This window comes from Nerophis ophidion, linkage group LG07 (assembly GCF_033978795.1).
Source record: "Nerophis ophidion isolate RoL-2023_Sa linkage group LG07, RoL_Noph_v1.0, whole genome shotgun sequence".
Lineage (NCBI taxonomy): Eukaryota > Metazoa > Chordata > Actinopteri > Syngnathiformes > Syngnathidae > Nerophis > Nerophis ophidion.
Window position 1 is genome coordinate 77,452,604 of NC_084617.1, and position 8,976 is coordinate 77,461,579.

At 40.7% G+C, this 8,976-nt stretch overlaps 1 protein-coding gene across 5 annotated transcripts in view; it reads right to left on the reverse strand.

Annotated features, from left to right (window-relative positions):
• si:ch73-138n13.1 (trichohyalin) overlaps nucleotides 1-8,976 on the reverse strand; it is a 55,596-nt gene extending 46,620 nt beyond the window's left edge. For 2 of the 5 annotated variants that reach the window (XM_061907171.1, XM_061907168.1), the window contains exons 1-2: nucleotides 8,790-8,976; nucleotides 1,049-1,145 (exon numbers count right to left, since the gene is read on the reverse strand). The gene's annotated coding sequence lies outside the window, so the exon portion shown is untranslated. Of the gene's footprint in view, nucleotides 1-1,048; nucleotides 1,146-8,466; nucleotides 8,624-8,733 lie in introns of all 5 variants that reach the window. The other 3 variants (XM_061907170.1, XM_061907169.1, XM_061907172.1) reach the window with 3 other exon arrangements.

Consider the following 8,976-nt stretch of genomic DNA (forward strand, 5'->3'; position numbering starts at 1 on the left):
ATATATATATATATATATACATACATACATATATATATATATTATACACACATATATACATATATGTACATACATATATATATATATATATACATACATAGAGATATATATATACACACACACACATATATACATTCACACACATATATACATACACTGTATATATACATATACACAGACTTATACATATATACACACATAACTATATAGACAAACACACACACAAATATACTTATACATACACATATATATATATATATATATATATATATATATATATATATATATATATATATATATATATATATATATATATATATATATACACACATACACACACACAAACACATATATATACTTATACATACAATACACATAAGTAAATAAATATTTCCTGTTTTTTCTCTCTCACACACAAGACTTCCTCATTTTCCATCAATCATGTCGTTCACTAGCAATAGTTAACGGTTTTGTTGATTTACCATTACAGACTAGTTCTCCCTTCTCCCATGTCCCGGACGGCCGAATAGCATTGCAAATAAGAGCTTCCGCTGGCACGACTCGTTCAGAAGTTGCACAGTCCATCTCAGCGAAGGTATTTTCCTCTGGTTTATAAGTCAAATGTCCATTAAAAGTAAACTGATGATTCTGAATGATTAGTGCCAGTGTCAACAGAGAAGTCAATGTTGTGGTTCTCATCATTCTTTACAAGAAGGTAAATATCTTGTGAATGACAGCCGTGGTTACTTCTCCTGGAGACACTTAAGTGCCACTTAGTGTTTGGGAACAGAATTACAAGTGTGGCGCCCCCCCCCCCCCACGGAAGAACTATAAATCAAGCAAGACGCTGCAGTCAAACGAGACGCGAGCTACGTGACGCAAGTGAATATTCCAGCCTTTAGACTGAGGACAAGTCACGCCCTTCCCTGTTTGACCTTTAGAAGTGTTGGGTATTATACTCCACATGTTTCTGTGCATAAACATCACCCTACAAATGTTGATTTTGGAAAAAGAGCAACAAGAAAATGATACAAAAACAAGAGTTTACCTGAGCAAATGTCAACCGGTTGCTGTAGAACTCTGGATTTTGTAGTTGGTTGCAAACAGCGATGTCATGTCACAGAGGAAGAGCGTGTTGAAGCAGCCTAAGACGAACACACTTAGGTCAAAAAGGAGCAAACATGGACAAACAAGACTGTTGGAGATAAAGCCCAACAGCGCCACTCAACTATTTAAAACCGAGAAGAACAGCACACTTGTTATTATCTTACGACATTCATGTTGTGTTGATACTGGCACAGACTGCAGCAATCAGTTAAGCAATCAGCGCGGATGACACACAAGCAGACATGAAAATACATGAATACTCAGATGCAAAGCTCAACTGCCACTGGATGCTAAAATCACACAGTCATTTATTTCTTTTTCAGTCTTATATATGAATCGTGGAACAAACATTTTAGCGACATCCATCCGTTTTATACCGCTTGTTAATGGAATGCAGGGGCAGGGGCGGCGCTACACCGGGGCGAGAGGGGGGCTACAGCCCTGTCAGAACTCTGTTTAGCCCGAGTTGAGCCCCCCAGCATTTTAGGGCCCTATTTTGCAAATTCAGCTATTTTTACCCATTGGTACCTGCTGCTGTGTATTTGTGATCTGCATAAATCCCAGAAATGTAAAATCAAAACATGGAGGCTTTGCGGAGCTATTTATCTCGCCTTCCTTCCTACTTCTTCCAAAGGAGCTGTTTGGAATTCGCCCCATTTTTGAGGTCAGCAGATTATCGATGTATGGTAGAAATAGATAATAAACTGGACAGCTTCTTAGCAGCCAATCATCTCCGCCAGTCCATCTTTCCTAAACCTGTGCCGCCTTCTGCTTGTGGCAGCCTCTGAAGAAAAACTACAGAGCGTCCTGAACACAGTAGTAGCACACAGTGAAGCAAACAGACTGACTTTAAACTTCAACAAAACCGAAAGGCTGACGGTTTCCAAGAAACCACATCAACCAGCATGTAACCATTTTCTACCGCTTATTCCCTTTCGGGGTCGCGGGGGGCGCTGGCGCCTATCTCAGCTACAATCGGGCGGAAGGCAGGGTACACCCTGGACAAGTCGCCACCTCATCGCAGGGCCCACACAGATAGACAGACAACATTCACACTCACATTCACACACTAGGGCCAATTTAGTGTTGCCAATCAACCTATCCCCAGGTGCATGTCTTTGGAAGTGGGAGGAAGCCGGAGTACCCGGAGGGAACCCACGCATTCACGGGGAGAACATGCAAACTCCACACAGAAAGATCCCGAGCCTGGATTTGAACCCAGGACTGCAGGAACTTCGTATTGTGAGGCAGACGCTCTAACCCCTCTTCCACCGTGAAGCCCCTGTACAGCGTATATACCACATGAAATAAAAGTAGTGTACACTACAGTGACATCACCACATTGTATATGACTGACTTATTGTGACAAAAACTCAATCAGAAGTGCTAATAAGGGATATTATAAAATCTGATATCATTGTTTACGTCCAGATCAGCCATCTTCCAAACGAGCTTGGGGGTGGTGAGGACGCTCGGACTTTCTGAGTCGGGAATCCAACCTCTAGTTGAAATCCCGACTTCCCAGTACAAATGGAACGCACTACGATCACCGAACTGAGTCCATCTTTTTATGGCCAATTACACAACCGGGTTGATCTTTCCATACGCCAATCAAACGTCCAGCTCCATGGCTGCCCCAAAACAGCGTGTGATCAAAAGTAAATTGAGATGTTTGCGCTTCTCGTTGCCGCAATGCGGGTGCACTTTGGAGTCTGTAGGCCTAATATCAATTTCACTATCAATCATTTATTAAGTTACTTTTTCGATGTAGTCTGCAATCTTGGTGTTTACTGCATTTTTGTGTCTTTCTACGCAATGAAATCAGAAAGGACGCGAAATTCCGGAAGTCCGCGCTTCCCCTGGACCGATTATCGCTTTCTGCCGGTGTTTTGTTTTGTTTCTATTTGCCGGGTCAAATTATTAATTATTGTTTGACTTCAAACTAATGCACTTTCTGGTAAAATGTCTTTAATCTTGATTCGCCGAAAGTTTTACGGATGAAGAATACTGCATTTCCGGTATTAGGACTCCCGGGTGTTATTGTTTTGGTCAAGACCAGCAAAAAACACAAGAAGCGAAGCTTCAAGGTCTGACTTCTGAAGATGGAAAGATGTTTTGCACGCCATGTAAACGGGCTAAGAAAAAGAAGACCTTTACGACCGGGTGCACTGATTTTCAAAGATCCTCCAATTTGTCTCCGTACAATTCCACTCTTTGGTCAGAATGACGAGGCTGTCGATTTGTTACAACTCTTTATTTATGCTTTCCACAAAGCCAAGCGGACATCCAGCATGCTAGTAACACTCCTGAACATGCTCGCGCTCCCTCTCCTAACTCGCCCACTCACACACCTCAATCACCCCACATACCGCCATTCTTAAAGGGGAACACACAGCTTATGGCCGTCACCAGGCCAGAGATGTGCCACCCTATTAAAGGACATTGAAAATAACTTGCAAAATTCTAAGTTTGTTGGCATTATTTGCCATTAAAGTGTAGATGTGGTACTTTTTAAAGGACTGATGATCTACATACAGATGAGAATAATCAGTTAAATGTGTCATATGCATCATTTCATGACCCAAGCGAAACAACTTTTTACACTTTTATACTGAAATAAATACACCTACAACTTATTCAATAAAAAATATAGAAAAAAAATACTGGCAGCGGTAAAGTTTAGATCCATGAAGGAAAGAAGAAAGTGAATAAATGTTTATAACTGAATACATTTACATAAGCATAAAACATTGTTGATTTTTTTGTATTATTTTTTATGAATTCAGTCATGTTTATGACAACATTTTTCCTACACACAATACAGAATGTGAGATATAACAGAATAATGCATACATTTATCTTTTTTTTTCAAAACACTTACAAAAAAGTGGAACCCCCAAACATTTTTATGACTTGATGGGGTCCCTGGGACCCCATTTTGAAAATTCCTTGCGTCAACACTGGTCTAGTTATTAGCCGGCGCATGAGTGCTGTTTTGATTGATTGAGACGTTCATTGACATGTTAAAGAATTAAATCCATGTAACGCTTTAAGAAGGCAAATGGATGTCACAAAAAGCCAAAAGGCTTGTTTCCATTGTGCTCCATTAAATATTCATCACATTAGATACATTCAATAATAAAAGATACATAACCTGTAACATGTATAACAAATTCTGTTGAAAATGTATAAATGATGTACATGAACACAGCATACATGTCATTACTGTATCTGTCACCTTTGCACACAAAACATTTTTGTCATTGTTGCTTGGCTTAACTAGTTTGTTGAATATTTTTCGGTCAAATTCGGTGAAAACACATTTTTTTATCGAACATGCTAGTGCTGTGTATCAAAACTGATTTTATTGAAGAAAAACAAAACTTAAGTCATGAAAATCTATTATTTTCTTAGCCCAGTTAGAGAAAAAGTCCTGGATCATTTGTGCAACATTCAGATCATTACACTCTTAGCAAGTTGTGGCAAACGCTCATTGCATGCAGATTTAAAAATAGTGCTTGTTTTGTTGCAATTCACACGTTTCTTTGTGTTTTGCACAATCTGACAACAATGTAGAATCCATCAATACAACACAAAAAACACTCATCATGTTTAGGGTGTCCTGCAGAAACAACCACACTAATCAATAAATCAATAGAAAAGTGCATCAATAAAAAGGCCACATAGTTAAAATCCAAACCCCAAAAGCAGTGAAGTTGTCACGTTGTGTAAATGCTAAATAAAAATACAATAATTTGCAAATCCTTTTCAACTTATGTTCAATTGAATAGACTGCGAAGACAAGATATTTCATGTTAGAAATGGAAAACTTTGTTATTATAAGCAAATATTAGCTCATTTGGAATTTGATGCCTTCGACATGTTTCAAAAAGCTGGCATAAGTGGCAAAAAAGAGTGAGAGAGTTGAGGACTGCTCATCAAACACTTATTTGGAACATCCCACAGGTGAACAGGCCATTTGGGAACAGGTGGGTAACGTGATTGGCTATAAAAGCAGCTTCCATGAAATGCTCACTCATTCACAAACAAGGACGGGGCGAGGGTCACCACTTTGTCAAAAAATACCTGAACAAATTGTTTTAGAACAACATTTCTCAAGCAGCTGTTGCAAGGAATTTAGGGATTTCACCATCTATGCCCTGTAATATCGTTAAAAGGTTCAGAGAATCTGGAGAAATCACTGCATGTAAGCAATAATATTACAGACCTTTGAACCCTTAGGTGGTACTGCGTCAAAAAGCGACATCAGTGTGTAAAAGATATCACCACATGGGCTCAGGAACACTTCATAAAACCACTGTTAGTAACTACAGTTGGTCGCTACATCTGTAAGTACAAGTTAAAACTCTACTATGCAAAGCCAAAACCATTTATCAACAACACCCAGAAACGCTTCGCTGGGCCCAAGCTCATCTGAGATGGACTGATGCAAAGTGGAAACGTGTTCTGTGGTCTGACGAGTCCACATTTCAAATTGTTTTTGGAAACTGTGGACGTCGTGTTGTCTGGACAAAAGAGGGAAAGAACCATCCAAATTGTTCTAGGGTGAAAGTGTGGTAGTCAGCATGTGTGATAGTATGGGGGTGTATTAGTGCCCAAGGCATGGCTAACTTACACATCTGTGAAGGCACCAATAATACTGAAAGGTCCATACAGCTTTTGGAGCAACATATGTTGCCATCCAAGCAACGTCCTGCTTATTTCAGCAAGACAATGCCAAGCCACGTGTTATAACAGCGTGGCTTCATACTAAAAGAGTGCGGGTACTAGACTGGCCTGCCTGTAGTCCAGACATTGAAAATGTGTGGTGCATTAAGAATTGTCAAATGTGAGAAGAGAGACTGTTGAACAACTTAAAGACCTACTGAAAGCCACTACTAGCCACCACGCAGTCTGATAGTTTATATATCAATGATGAAATATTAACATTGCAACACATGCCAATACGGCCGCTTTAGTTTACTGAATTGCAATTTTAAATTTCCCGCAAAGTATCCTGTTGAAAACGTTGCAGAATGATGACGCTTATGTTGAGGCCTGCTTGTGATGTTATTGGTTGGAGCGGACATTTGATCCCAGCACCACTCACGGCTAAAAGTCGTCCAATTTAATCGCATAATTACACAGTATTTTGGACGTCGGTGTGACTGAATCTTTTGCAATGTGTTCAATTAATAATGGAGACTCTAAAGAAGAATGCTGTTGGTGGAAAGTGGTGGATTGCAGCTGCCTTTAGCAACCAAAACACAGCCGGTGTTTCTTTGTTTGTTGTGAAGCTTTAATATGGAACAGAGCGGTCAAGCAAACATGTTTCTCTACCACATGTCAACCGGCAGGTTTCGGTGAGAAAATTGTGGTAATAAAGTGTTTCCCACAGGTCAGGCATCTATTTGTGGTGGTGTGGTGGGGCGGCGGGGGGTGGGGGGGGGGGTTGTGGTAGCGGCGGCGGACATGACCAAGAAGAACGCGGAGTTGGAATATAATTACAACACTTTATGTACATATTTATATAATATTTACATATTTATATAATATGTAACTACAAGCCCCATTCACAGACTGAGTCCCATTGCTTTTATGAGCAGTCGAGCAAGTCAAAAGACCCAAAAAAAAAAAGTTTTTATTTTTTTTTGTTAAATTTTTATTTGTGGCGGCCGTAATTCACAAATAAACGAATGTGTGGGAAACCCTGTAATAAGTCGGCTCTTACCGGAGACATGAGCGGAGCTTGCGTCCTCCTGCAGTTGTCAAAAAGGCAGCTGCGACTTTTTTTGCTCCTCCATGGCTTCCATCAGAGACACTGGCGGTCACCACACCCCTCCGACTTTCAGGTATGACTTTATAATCTCACTAAAACACTAGCAACACGATAAGCAGATGAGGAATTTTCCAGAATTGTGCTAGTAAATATGTCTAATAACATCTGAATTGCTCTCACTGCCCTTGCCATTTTTTTCTTCCCCTAGTGCTTCATTTTAACTTTCCTCATCCATGAATCTTTCATCTTTGCTCAAATTAATGGGGAAATTGTCGCTTTCTCGGTCCGAATCGCTCTTGCTGCTGGCACTTCGTCTGCTACTTTCGGTACAGGGGTGGTTTAGCTCGATTGGTAGAGTGGCCGTGCCAGCAACTTGAGGGTTGCAGGTTCGATTCGATGTGAGAGTCCAGTCCATAGCGAATCTAACATAATAGTGAGAGTCCAGTCCATAGTGGATCTAACATAATAGTGAGAGTCCAGTCCGTAGTGGATCCAACATAATAGTGAGAGTCCAGTCCATAGTGGATCCAACATAATAGTGAGAGTCCAGTCCATAGTGGATCTAACATAATAGTGTGAGAGTCCAGTCCATAGTGGATCTAACATAATAGTGTGAGTCCAGTCCATAGTGGATCTAACATAATAGTGAGAGTCCAGTCCATAGTGGATCTAACATAATAGTGAGAGTCCAGTCCATAGTGGATCTAACATAATAGTGTTAGAGTCCAGTCCATAGTGGATCTAACATAATAGTGAGAGTCCAGTCCATAGTGGATCTAACATAATAGTGTGAGAGTCCAGTCCATAGTGGATCTAGCTCGATTGGTAGAGTGGCCATGCCAGCAACTTGAGGATTGCAGGTTCGATTCCCGCTTCTGCCAACCTAGTCACTGCTGTTGTGTCCTTGAGCAAGACACTTTACCCACCTGCTCCCAGTGCCACCCACACTGGTTTGAATGTAACTTAGATATTGGGTTTCACTATGTAAAGCACTTTGAGGCACTAGAGAAAAAGCACTATATAAATATAATTCACTTCACTAATTCACTACAGGCAAGGCTTTTTTATTAGCGACCAAAAGTTGCGAACTTTATCGTGGATGTTCTCTACTAAATCCTTTCAGCAAAAAAATGACGATATCGCGAAATGATGAAGTATGACAGATGGAATGGAGCTGCTATCCCCGTTTAAATAACAACATCTCATTTCAGTAGGTCTTTAAAGTTGTACATCAAGCAAGAATGGGAAATAATAATAAGTGTCTCCTCAGTTCCCAAACCTTTACTGAGTGTTGTTAAAAGGAAAGGCCATGTAACACACTGGTAAAATATGATTATTTGCACACAAAAATGAAGTTTGTCAGTGTGAAGATGAAATATCTGGTCTTTGCAGTCTATTCCATTGAATATAAGTTGAAAGGGATTTGCAAATCATTGTATTCTCTTTTTATTTTGGCTTTTCTATGTCGAGTAAATTAGACTTTAAGAAGGTTTGCACCTATTTTAGCAACTTGCGTTGATTTGAAGTGGATGTATTGACTTTATATCCGTGTTGCTAGTCAACATCCATCCATTTCCTACCGCTTGTCCCAACAAGTGCTCCTAAAGGTGGCTGCTGTGCCTGCTTAACCACGAATGTGGAGCACAACCTGCCGGGGATTAGCAGGAGTCTGTCGGCCTGTTGGGAAGTCTTGTCCGGTCCGAGTAACACCGGATGTGCGAGGAAGGTTGGACAAGTCTGACGCGGAGAGTAAAGATTGGAGTGGGATTATTCCGACATGTAAACATCTTTAAACTGCCTTGTTAGCAGGCAGGAGCTAACTACGGAAGACAACGAAAACAATTAACCTGTCTCTCTCTCTGTCTGTCTGTCTGTCGTTCGCTGCTGGATGCCGTCAACTTACCAAGTAAAAAGTCCGTCCGTCCTCCCGCCCGGTCCAAGTAACTTCACACGGCAGTTACATGACGGCGTAAAAGAGCAGACTAGGGAGTAAAAGTGTGTTTTGAGCTGAGTTGAGCTGGCCAACAAGCTGCTGGCGTGTCTCAGGTTGCAGTGTTGGAGTGTTAAGAGTGTTGTTGACAGGCGGCACA